This window comes from Notolepis coatsorum, assembly GCF_963971535.1.
Source record: "Notolepis coatsorum genome assembly, chromosome: 10".
NCBI classification, from domain to species: domain Eukaryota; kingdom Metazoa; phylum Chordata; class Actinopteri; order Aulopiformes; family Paralepididae; genus Notolepis; species Notolepis coatsorum.
This window is the reverse complement of record NC_140174.1, coordinates 68,071,572-68,085,364: the sequence shown is the minus strand read 5'-3', so window position 1 is coordinate 68,085,364 and position 13,793 is coordinate 68,071,572.

Below are 13,793 nucleotides of genomic sequence, written 5' to 3'. Positions count from 1 at the left end.
GCTCTCATATTTGCGAATGCATAAACTATATCTTAAATTATGGCGATGTGTCTAATATGGCTGTCGCGAAGTCATTGATTAAGATATAGTTTATGCATTCGCAAAATATGAGAGCGCGCCGCTGTCATTGAAGGGCTTCCTACAACAGAGCACCGCCGCTGCTGCTGCTGAAGCTGTATCAAGCCGGCGGCGGCGCACGAAAGCCGGGGATAAACCACCGCGTCGCCCCGCTGGCGCTTCAGGCTCAGCAGCCTCACACGGGCGAAATAACGTTACAGTTCCACACTGATGTACAGTGAGTGTCTAATATGGCTATCGCGAAGTCATGCCTCTCCCTCTGACAATATCATAATGATGTGTTTTCTATATTATTTATATCCACAATCATTCATCTATAAAAATTGTATGGGCTTTGATTAAACATGTAACCTACACCTACTGTAACTTATGGGCTTTGATTAAACATGTAACCTACACCTACTGTAACTTACTGTACCTCTGCTTCCTACAGCACAGCAGGTAATGGCGTTAATCAATGGAACGCGAAACATAATAACGTTACGCTTTCTAGTTCAGCGCATTTCATAACTGTATGGGCTTTGTTTATACACGAGTGAATCTGGTAGTTGGTTGTTAAAAACGCGAAACATAATAACGTTACGCTTTCTAGTTCAGCGCATTTCATAGCGCTCCACTGCTACCGCAGCCCAACACAAGTGCGTTGGAACAGCAGCCACAAGTTGGTTGCCCGCGCTGCCGCTCACGCGCGCTCCTTGGATTTCATTTGGGACGTGGGACGACTGCGCTTGCCTGCGCGGCCAATCAGAGAAAAGCCGAACACAAGTTGGTTGCCTTTAATATTCACGCAACCCTACCAGCAACGCAAGACAGTATATTTGTGTATTGCATTGTAAATAGCTGCTGCGATTTGTTGGCCCGCTGTGGCCGTCGTGTTTATTATGTGTGTGTGTGTGTGTGTGTGTGTGTGTGTGTGTGTGTGTGTGTGTGTGTGTGTGTGTGTGTGTGTGTGTGTGTGTGTGTGTGTGTGTGTGTGTGTGTGTGTGTGTGTGTTTGTGTGTGTGCTTGCTGTAGTAATCAATGCTATTGGGTCTGTGCTAAATGACACAGTGAGTGCAGAGGTTTTCTAGCATCAGATGTAGTTTGTAGGCCTGTTTGAAGTGTGAGATGGAGGTTATTGCTCTGATGTGGAATGGGATCTCGTTCCAGATTTTGCTGTTTGTGTGGAAGAATGATCTTAGTCCATAATTATTTGTGTAAGCCGGTACTGGAATGAGTGCATGTGGGATTGATGTGGTGATACTTCTTGACTCGTAGCCTATTGTGTCTTGGCAGTAAAGCTGTGAGTGTTGGGGAAGTGTTATTTCTGAGCATAAAATAGAACTTAGTGGCTAGATTTTTTGTGTAGTTCTGAAAGGTTGTAGCAGGGAAGTGTGAGTGAGAGTGCAGTACAGTGGTGAGTCCAGGATGGACATTTACCATGCATTTTATAAGCTCCTTTTGCATGAAATTGCAAAACAATTGCATGTAGATGTGTTTGAAACAGTGAGGATGAGAAATGGTCTGATCTTGCTGTAAACAAATAGTTTTTGATTTGCCTTCTTGACTAAGCTATTGTTGTGATGTGTGTAAGTGAGGTGTGTGTCTAGAGTTACTCCAAGGTATTTATTACTAGTGACTGTCTTTAACTGTAGTGTCTGTCTGCTGTCTTCATAAACACACTGTGTCTGTACTTCTTTATAAAAAAAAAGTGTTTATCTCTCCCGTCCTCCCCAATTTTTTAACTCACCAGCCACTACTGACACACATATTGGGGGATGTTTCATAAATATATTATAATATAATAATTTGTGCTTCACCAAAAAGATTTGGTCAGCAGCCGCCACTGATATAATGTATATAAGGTATATACTTGCCAGTAAATTGAGGCAAAACATTTTGTTTCCTGTACAGGAATAGATCTAGTTTCCAAATGGTGTAGAAAGAGGGTTATTGAAGCCGTCTTTCTATCTATCTTGGACTATGGAGACGAGATTTACAGAAATGCTCCCCCTTCGACTCTTAAACCACTAGATTCTGCTTATCATTCTGCTCTTAGATTTATCACTGGTGACAGATATGATACACACCACTGCTTCTTATATGAGAAAGTGGGTTGGTCTTCTCTGGCAGATATTGATTGATTGATTGATTGAAAACTTTATTAACAGATTGCAGAATGGGATAGGCGAAATCAACACTGGTATTTATTTATCCATTAACGGGAAATTACCTCCTTATCTCACATCACTACTAGTTTGGAACTCTAGACCCTAACACGCTCAAATGATTGGCTTACACTGGAGGTTCCCCATATACAGACCAAACATGGAAAATCAGCCTTTTATTATAGTGCCCCTATACTACATTGAACTCTCTATTAAAACTAATAAAACTGGGAGCTCCGGTAGCTCACCGCGTGCCTCGAGCGCTGTTTCGGCGTCGGGGACGGCCGTGCTCGTCACGGATCTGGGGTGGCAAGTTCGATTCCCGGACAAAGCCGTAACTTTCTCGGAGTGTCTTTCCCCCCATCTGTACCCCCGTTCGACCTGTTTCTGTCGGTCACGCTTAACCAGAGAAAAAGCGATAAACGCAAAAAGAACCAGCGGAATGGTCAAAGTTTAAAAAAAAAAAACTAATAAAACTACCTATAACGCAGGGGAAATTTAGAGGCTTACTGGCAGGCCTGCCTGCAACAGTCTATAATAAAGCATTACATCACGCGCAGGAGTGGGTTATGAGAATTAGACCATGCCTAGGGGTGGTCGTTAGGCCCGAGGCGCAGTCGATGTCATCCAACCTTATTGCTATTTATACAACGGCATGCAAATTTCTCGATTCTGATTGGCTGAAACAGTCAAGTTACACATGGGTATTTGTAATAACCCCACGCTTTTGGTCCCAGGACCTGCCCACAACCGCATTACTATCAATCCGCCAGTGCAACTTTTTAGAAAAAAACAATAGGGTTAGGGATAGGGTCATAAAGACTAAATGAAAAACGATTCTGTCACGGCGAATGTGTTAGTTTCTTAAACAATGTTGGATGATGTAATTGATGGGTCATGAGTCATTGTGGAACAAAATTTAAATTGCGCGAATTGATTGATTGATTGATTAATTGCAAAACTATTTTGAAATTTTTTCTTTTTTACCTACTTTCTATAGAAGCAGCTGGGAGGTGTACTGTTTTAAGTGAGCGTGCAGGCCCGGACTGGCCATCGGGAGCACCGGGAGTGTTCCCGGTGGCCTGGCCTGCACAGATAAAAAAAAAAAAAAAAAAAAAAAAATTATTTATTTTTGTCAGGCCATTGTTTCTAGTTGTGGCGGCGGCGCGGCGCGATAGTTAGATAACCTAGGTGGGTGGGGAACAACCAGGATTTCACTGTCTGCGACAGAGTTGGAGAACTATCTGACTCTCTCCCTCACGCAGATCACACACACACAATGGAGCCGTGCTGCCGCTTGTGATTGGTGGAGGCGGGACCAGGCGATACAACTGATTGACAGCGGAGGCGGCGAATGGAATGGCAGACGGCACTCAGATGCAGAATAACAGCCAGGCAATGAGCCAGGTAGTGAGGGACTCGGGAGAGATACAGTAGAGCGAAAGTCAATTAACGTTGATGTCAAGATAGACAGTGGAAGAAAGAGAAAGGGTGGAGGAGAGAGGGATAAAACAAAGAAAAAGAAAGGCCCTTACAGGAGAGAGTGGTTAACTGTATTATAATAGTAAATAGAAAAATATGTTGTGCTCTTGCTTTTTTCTTTTTGAAGGTGGAGAGAGAAGCATTGCTAGTGCCACAACAGTTTTATTTGAGGTCCATAACAGTACATTGTACTAAGCAATTGTTGGCTCATTAGTTTGTGATTCACATGCACTAAAATTCACCAGAATGCAGGAAATTAAGTCTTTGTAACAAAAGAAATCCTGGTGGGGGACCCCCAGACCCCCTGCTTAAAAAGTGGCCTGATTGGGGCTTTATTTCGCGCTATATCTCCCGGTATGAATTATTTCCCCAGTCCGGCCCTGTGAGCGTGGGTTATTGAATTGATTGATTGATTGATTGATTGCTAATTTTATTACTGTCCGCCTTGTTTCCAACTGGTTAAGTTTAGGCACTCTTTCGAAGTCGCTCTCTTTCGAAGTTGGTTAAGGTTAGAGTTTGTCTTTAGAGCAGGGCGATAGACCACCAGCCCTGATTCCAAACTCTAACCTTAACCAACTTCGAAAGAGAGCGACTTTGAAAGAGTGCCTAAACTTAACCAGTTGGAAACAAGGCGGACAGTAATAAAATTTGCTGATTGATTGATTGCTAATTTTATTACTGTCCGCCTTGTTTCCAACTGGTTAAGTTTAGGCACTCTTTCGACGTCGCTCTCTTTCGAAGTTGTTTAAGGTTAGAGTTTGTCTTTAGAGCAGGGCGATAGACCACCAGCCCTGATAGTCTTTATGACCCTATCAACATATTCTTTCATAACGTTTACTGTCCGCCATCTTGCTTTCACTTCTAAAAACTTGCACGGCGGATTGATAGTAATTCGGTTGTGGGCGGGTCCTGGGACCAAGAGCGTTGGTTATAACAAATACCCATGTGTAACTTGACTGTTTCAGCCAATCAGAATCGAGAAATTTGCATGCCATTGTATAAGTAAGGGATAATGTATCATTGGTCATTGTCGCAAAATAATTGACAGAGACTGCGTTCTGTGTGGAGGGGATCTTTAAAAAGAAACACAACTGCTCTTAAGAGGAGCTTTCTTTGTACCGTGTATGTCTGTAAGTAAATGTGTATTCATGTATTTCAGCACCAACCGCCCCAAGTCAAATCCATCAGTGTACCCAGAGCTTTTAAATGATGGCCTTTGTCATCTTTGGTGGTAGCCATGTTAGCTTTGTAATCCTGCTCCAAAGCTACTGTTGAGTACATTCACGTCATGTCGTAGAGATGGTAGCTACAAGCTTACCATTGTAGAAACCATTCACCTCAGCTGAACGTAGCAATGAAGGTGATTCTGCTTGTACTTCTTAGGAGGAAGGAGGGAGGGGAAGGAGACACAGCTGAAACAGCAAAGATGGCTGCCTCTCAGGGACCCAGAGTGGCTGCCAAGGACACCGATGACCTGACCGACACCTTTGGCAAGGGGATGAAACTCAAGTGATATGAGAATTGGCTCTGACGATGGAAAACACTAATTTAACCTGTTAAGCATAGCCATATTTTCAGAAGATTTGCCTAAAAGTACATACCCAAGTAAATAGAACATTGCTCCACTAAAAGATGCCACTGAGCTCATTCAGCTACTTCTTGAGATCAAGTATAGTAAAATTCTAAGCAAATTAACAAAGGGCAGATCATTTACAGGTTTTTTTGTAGATGCAGTACTGAATTTTGCCATCCAACATGCATTACATGCAATATAATATAATATATAAATGGCTTTATATGATCAAGTGATACAATGTTGTTAAGGCCAAGATATCCTCTATTCGATTACCAGTGTTAAATCTGGATGTAGTACCCCATGTGCCCGGTAGAGGGCAACAAATACCGTGAATTAAATCGACTGTAAGTACAGATATATTCGTATAATGGGCGACAGCTGCATCAGAAATCACCGGATTGAGACGCGTTTCTTTCCTAGACGTTCACAGAAAGGTAAAGAAACAATATATGTTGTATTTTATGGCAATAACGTTGAGATTTGTTCAACCCGTGAGATATAAACACGATATTCCAGTCAATGCTTGTAGGTTAATTTTTTTTACTTCCATTGTCGACGGCTGGTGTGAGCTGGGTAGTGTAGTTTTATTACGTTTAGACGTCCATCGAAAGCCCTGGGTCTCCTCTTTCTTTTGACTACAACGATTTCATGATTTAATTTCCTGTTCCTGCGTATAAATGGCTGATGCAATGCACAGAGATTTTTTATAAGCTCATATTTAGCTAATAACTCATTGCTAAACAAATGTAGTGCTGATAATATACACTTTGTTTTGATAGGGTTAGGGTCTTTACTCTTGGCTACATTTGAAAAAGAAACACAACATCACGGACTGTATTGATCTATTTGTGCAACGTTAAATAAATCTCGGCCCGGTACCGATTGGGCTTAAGGGGTTAATTTGTACCCTCAATTCTTATTTCTGTTTTATCTTGATATAGTTTTTAGTTATTTTAAATGGTGTATTTACTGTAAGTAGATTTGCATAGGCCTCTCGCGATAATTATGCTATTGATCCATAGGCGGCGGGTGAGCTGGACATTAGGGTAGGCTATAGATCGGATGAAACTCGCGCGTAGCGCGCAACATTTATCTTTTTTGCTTGCACGCAAACGGTGCTGTCCAGGTTCTGATGTCACACCCACATCTAGGCTACTACAGCGAGCCCCACTCATTTCATATAGTGCAAATTAATTGTTCAAATGAAGGCATCCAATATGATTAACCATTGTCTTACCTTAATGCAGCAAAAGTTTTGGATGCGCCTCATTGGGAAAGGCCGTTCACAAGTTGCGGTGCCGACGGCAATGAAGGAAACGTTTTCCATAATTTGGATCTCATCATGCTTTGAAAACAATGTACATAGTAGCTCTAAAAAGTTTCCACGGTTTGATTAACTCTGACTCAGTCTCATCATGCCCTCGTAGAGCAAGCCCTTGGCCTCAGGTGATCCGTGTTATGCCCAGGTGGCATGTAACTTGGAATGGAGTTCCAGGTCTTGGCAGCTCTCACGGAGAGGGCTGATTTGCTAAATGTACTTGTCCTTAATGGAAATTAGTGTTAGGATGCGAATAGACGCCACCCGGTACAACAGTTCTGAACCCGAACGCAGAACTGCAAGTTTGTTGGTAAAAGACTACACGCGAACCTGGAGGTGAACAATCGGAAAGTGGGGGTGGGGCTAGACCGTGGAGGGTTTTGAAGACCAGACTGGCATCGGTTAGTTTGGTGATGCGGCGTGATTGGTTACTGCCCGCAGTCTGGAATGTTAAACGGCCACCACACCTACTGCCATTGACACCTTGGTTGGCCGACCCTTGCGTATTGTCACCACCGGGCTGCAGCAGCCCACACACACACAATATCGTAGCCTAGGCTGCCTATAATAATGCGCAGACTGGGTCGGCATAGCCTCCCCTGGCCTTATATACGCGCCGCCTATGTATTGATCATATGATATATGATGGACTTGATCATTTTGCTGACCTAGATATTGCCCATTGTGTTTAAATGCGTGTTTGTTTACAGTTTACACAAGTATGTCACAATTTTAACCAGTCACGCTGATCTGTCCTCTCTCTCTCTGTGTCGGAGACAGGGCTCAGGCAGCCCCAGACAGTAAAAACTGACGTGTGCCAGAACTGCTTTCTTTCCTTCCATCATCCACACCCTCAGTGGCTGCACGTCGCTCTCTCTCATCATTCTCTTCTCTCTCCTCTCCCCTTATTTTGGGAGCTTAATTTTGGCACGTAATTGCTTGAATGGGTTGAGTAGGCAAGAGTCTTCACAAGAAAGTAGCTGTTTTAGCTCTGATCCGCACTGTTTCCTTAAATGAGGATAACTTTTTTGACTCTGCAAAGTTACAGTTATACCTATTCAAGTCAGGGAGGCATGGAACATTATTACAGGCTGTATAGACATGCCCGGAATGCTCAACTAATCAAATAATAAGCAATAATATACAAAATATAATCTTAAAATTGATTATATGACAGCATTTTTGTTTTAATTAACCATTTGATTTCACCCCACTGACAGTTCCACTAAGTGAAATGTAAAAGAAAAAAAAGAAAACCTAAAAGAAAAAAAGGTTGCAACAATTCCGCTACAGTCCTGAAACGGTTTGGAAAAGAATGTGATTGATGCTCATGTTAATTATCATTATATCTGTGGCATGGTCTTAAAATTAGAATAATATTGGTCAGGCGGCTGGGTGGCACAGCGGACTAAGCGTCTGCCCACCACCACAGAGACAGTGGGATTGAATCCAGCTGTGGTGCTTCCGGGTTGGTCGACCGTCCGTACTGACACAATTGGCAGTGTTAGAGGGTGGGAAACCCGGCGAGGGTGGGCCCTGGTCGTTGTAAACAGCGACTCCTACAGTTCAGTCGGGGCGCCTGCACAGCGAGGGAAAGACCTGGGGGAGGTAGTGTGATCCTTCCACACGTTACACTCTCCCCGTGAGAGTCCGCGCTGCCAGGTGAAAAGAAGCGGTGGGCTGGCTGCGTGTAGCTTAATGCCAGCGGAAGAGTGCAAGAGCGCTTCCGCATTCAACACGGAAATGTTGTGTCTTACTAATAATAACTAATTCCGCGGTCAATAGAAGACTTATATTGACCGCGGAATTAGTTATTATTAGTAAGACACAACATTTCCGTAGTAATTGACCACCAGACTCTTTCTCTTAAGGCATTAACTGGGTTAATTAATATAAATGTTATTGTAACTGTCTAGTTACACATTGGTTCCGAAACATGTATGTTCCAGGCTGCGATTAAAACTTTGAATCTGAGAGAGCTCTGGTCAGCGAAGCCGGCGCCGTTCGCGACCTCCATGTTTTGGGGCTATTCATCAGAAAACTCGGATCCGCGATTCGGCTCCCATCCGTCGGGCAAGAACTGGCGGTTTTCAGCCTCTCTCTCTGGAGCTTAACGGAGTTTCGAGTTTGGGATTCACCGTGTTGAATGGGGCGTCTGAACTAAGCGAGGACCTCATGCGCATGCGCGGCAAAGAATGCGGAAGCGCTCTTGCACTCTTCCGCTGGCATTAAGCTACACGCGGGCTGGCTACACATGTGTCGGAGGAAGCATGTGATAGTCTCCGCCCTCCCAGACCAACTGTAGGGGGTAGAGTGCGCAACGACCAGGAAGGGGATTGGGAATTGGCATAACGACTAACATTGGGATGGGAGAAAACGAAAAAAGGAGGGGGGAAAGATTAAAAAAAATAATAATAATAATAATAATATTGGTCAGCGCAATTTTTTCTCTGACTATATATCGTCCAACAAAATGAGTTATCGTGACAGGCCTAGCTTTGCATTAGTCAGCATGTCAGTAGCCTACAACCTCTGCTGTCAGTACAGCTGCACTCTCGTCTCAGTACAGGGAATGACATAGTTCTTGTTCCAGCAGCAGGCTGGGAAGTCAGACAATGTGAATCTTATTTGGTGTGTTTTATCACAGCTTCACCATTATCTTGCTTGTGATCATGTGTTAAACTGGTGGTTTTGATTAAATATAATGTAATACATGTGATTGTGTGTAGTATTTCTTTGTGGATGTTTTATCCTTGTGATTCCTTGTTAAACATAATATTGATGCCTTAATTAAGTATTATATATAATCAAGGCAATCTCCTTTAAAAGCAAGAAGAAGAAGAAGAAGAAGAATGTAACCCCTTGTTTGGTAGGCTACAATGGGGTCTCTTTATTGATCACAACTGAATTCTGTATTTAAAGGGATATTTCACTTTAGTAGAACATGTCAAAAATCAGCAGTCCTACCTCTATCTAAATTAATCTACAAGCAAGCTAGCGACCACTGCTGTCTCTGTTGTCCGCTGTCAACAACACCACTCAGGCTCCTCATTCACTTCCATTCATTTCAAGGACCAAGTGTAAATATCATACTTCATAAACAAGTATAGTATATACTGTACAAGTATAAACATACTTCATACTAAGCTTGTGAAACTAATGTGCAGATTTCAATTAAACTATTCAATTAAATTGATGCCATCAAGTGACACTTTTTGGAGTTGGTCCATTGATGACTAGAAGAAAGTAAATTTTAATTTAGATCATTAAGAAAGTTTAGGTTGCAGCTTAAAGCTATATTCCTGTGCCATGTCAGCAAGGCAAATTTTAAGTAGTAATAATAATAATAATAATAATAATAATAATAATAATTATTATTATTATTATTATTATTATATTATTATTATTATTATTATTATTATTATTATTATTATTATTATTATTATTATTATTATTATTATTATTAGTATACTATAGTAGTAGTAGTAGTAGTAGTAGTAGTAGTAGTAGTAGTAGTAGTAGTAGTAGTAGTAGTAGTAGTAGTAGTAGTAGTAGTAGTAGTAGCGGGCTAGTAGTATTACTTTGAAGTAATAGTAGTAGTAGAGTCCAGTTGTTTACGCAACTGTGCTTTTATTTTGAAGAAACGGGGCGCCGCGTTTGCTTCCAGGTCAACGCACGTTATTGAGTCCAGCAAGGCCTATTAGTTATACAAATACAAACTTTTCATGCAAATGTTATAGCTTATAGGTGCTTTGATATTCATAACAAACTTACATATTACGCTACATAAAGCTCTAACGAGTTTGCTGATCAAGACTTGTACTTTGATGGAGGCTTGTTAGCTAGCATTGACTGACAACTATCTTGAGAAGACTTTGCACGTTTGCTGTTCAACCAACAGAGATCAACCTTCACGCATTTTGGATGTACAGTAAGGCTAACTGTTGATTATTTGTTGAAGTTGATTAATTCAAATAGTAACAGTCATAAGAGGGCGACTGCCAATCTGCTGTAATTATGGTATTAAAACCCATGGGATAGTCATCAATAGTACATACTCCGTCGTACAAGTACAATGTGGAGTGAAAATATTGTTGCCAACTCCATACGTGTGCTGCACTGCTGCTACTCGACAGATTAGATACAAATGTATTGGCATTATACAGCACAAACAAGTACAGTACAACGAAAATAAGTTTGGCATCCACCAGAGTGCAAATGTAGCAGTAAAGTGCAACAGCAATATACAATCTATCTACACGTGGTTAAACTGGGTACAACATATACAAGTTAGTACTACTGAGTGTAGTGCTAATCAGATGTATGTAACTTTACATAGTGTATTATATACATAAAGACGGTAAGACTACTACTGGCCAGCAGTAACTAGTAAGAACTACAATATGTACAGATAGATAGTAAGGGACTATACATATATGCGGTGAGAATAAATAGGTATTATAGTACATGCTATCATACAGAGCTATGGGTTATGTGCAGGTGTACAAGCAAGTATATGAGGGGTTATAGCAGGTATATTCAGACAAATGGATATATTATGCTGTGATATAAGTATATAAGTGTAAATATGCGGTATATCCAGCACTGTTGTGTATGCTATCATACATGGGTAGACAGTGAAAGCAGTTGGTAGGTATAAATAAAGTATAGAGTCGTACAGTATGGATACAGAGCCTAGGCAATGGAGTCAGAGTTCAGAGTTATACCTATTCAAGTCAGGGAGGCATGGAACATTATTACAGGCTGTAGTTAGACATGCCTGGAATGCTCAACTAATCAAATAATAAGCAATAATATACAAAATATAATCTCAAAATTGATTATATGACAGCATTTTTGTTTTAATTAACCATTTGATTTCACCCCACTCACAGTTCCACTAAGTGAAATGTAAAAGAAAAAAAAGAAAACTTAAAAGAAAAAAAGGTTGCAACCATTCCGCTACAGTCCTGAAACGGTTTGGAAAAGAATGTGATTGATGCTCATGTTAATTATCATTATATCTGTGGCATGGTCTTAAAATTAGAATAATATTGGTCAGGCGGCCGGGTGGCACAGCGGACTAAGCGTCTGCCCACCACCACAGAGACAGTGGGATTGAATCCAGCTGTGGTGCTTCCGGGTTGGTCGACCGTCCGTACTGACACAATTGGCAGTGTTAGAGGGTGGGAAACCCGGCGAGGGTGGGTCCTGGTCGTTGTAAACAGCGACTCCTACAGTTCGGTCGGGGCGCCTGCACAGCGAGGGAAAGACCTGGGGGAGGTAGTGTGATCCTTCCACACGTTACACTCTCCCAGTGAGAGTCCGCGCTGCCAGGTGAAAAGAAGCGGTGGGCTGGCTACACATGTGTCGGAGGAAGCATGTGATAGTCTCCGCCCTCCCAGACCAACTGTAGGGGGTAGAGTGCGCAACGACCAGGAAGGGGATTGGGAATTGGCATAACGACTAACCAGTGGAGGCTGCTGACCAAATTTTTAGGTGAAGCACAAATTATTATATTATATTATATATTAAATAATATTTTTAAAACATCCCCCACTGTGTGTCAGTGGTCAGTGGACACAGATGAAAACATATTAACATTAGGTGACAGCGGACCTGACCAGATGAAAACATATTAGGTGACAGCGCACCTGACCAGATGAAATCATATTAGGTGACAGCGCACCTGACCAGATGAAATCATATTAGGTGACAGCGCACCTGATCAGATCAAAACATTTTAGGTGACAGCGCACCTGACCAGATCAAAACATATTAGGTGAAGGTGACAAGGAAGCCACAGACTCATACCCCCCTGACACTCAACTAACCGCCTCGGACAGTCCTTCATACCAGTGGCCATCAGGCTCCACAACAGTGGGCAGCGACTGCTGCCAGACATCGACCTAGAACTAATAGGAACCCAAGTAGGACAATAACACTACCTTATGCACAGGGGAGGAAATTAGGCCACTTTACTCGCCAAATGCGAGTATTTTTTACGTTTGGCGAGTGATTCATGAAGACCACTCGCCAGTCTGGCGAGTTGACAGTGCCACGAGAGCTGCACAAGACCCGCGGACATATATAATGTTTAATAAAAGTTCCCGCAGTACTGGCCAACCCGCGGACATATATAATGTTTAATAAAAGTTCCCGCAGTACTACTGGCTAACCCGCGGACATATATAATGTTTAATAAAAGTTCCCGCAGTACTGGCCAACCCGCGGACATATATAATGTTTAATAAAAGTTCCCGCAGTACTACTGGCTAACCCGCGGACATATATAATGTTTAATAAAAGTTCCCGCAGTACTGGCCAACCCGCGGACATATATGTTTAATAAAAGTTCCTGCAGTACTGGCCAACCCGCGGACATATATGTTTAATAAAAGTTCCTGCAGTACTGGCCAACCCGCGGAAATATAGAATGTTGAATAAAAGTCCCGTGGTACTGGCCATCAGTCAAGGAAGCACTCGCAAACAGATAACGTTAAACACAGAAGATGGAAAACAGACAGACTGAGCAACGGGGAACTGCATCCAACCCTAGTGTACAACTCTCGAGTCCAAGGCAAGGACACATTTAAATTACAGAGGTGTATGTTAGTCTATTGCGCACCGGACTACGACGTAAGGTTAGACATTTTATTTCATGCTCAAAAGCCCCTGGCTTGCACATCGCAGTCACGAAAGGGGCTAGCTCAACCAGTGCACAACAGCAGACCAACCCAACTGACGTTACCACAACACTTGACGGCATAGATATATATAGAACATATCTATGCTTGACGGTACTTCACAGCACTGTCGTAAGGCCACCGTGCCATCTTAAAGGCACAGTGAACACTCGGATGCATACACAACATTGACGTGGCTTGACAACCGAGGTTCAAAGTTAACTTGATTGACTGATTGAAAACTTTATTAACAGATTGCAGAATGGGTACAATACAGTACGGCTCAATACACACAATTGTTAAGGGGATGCAGACCAGAGAAAGACTTTCGTCTTGTTTACATCAGGGTCCCCCATTTTCAATTCATCATAACATATGACATACACGACATACAGATAGACAGTACTGCTACATCTATACATTTCACATCTATCTATCTATACACTTCACAACATACTTCGGTTTTTTTCTTTCACTGCCCAACCCAGTCCAACCCAGCATCTTTC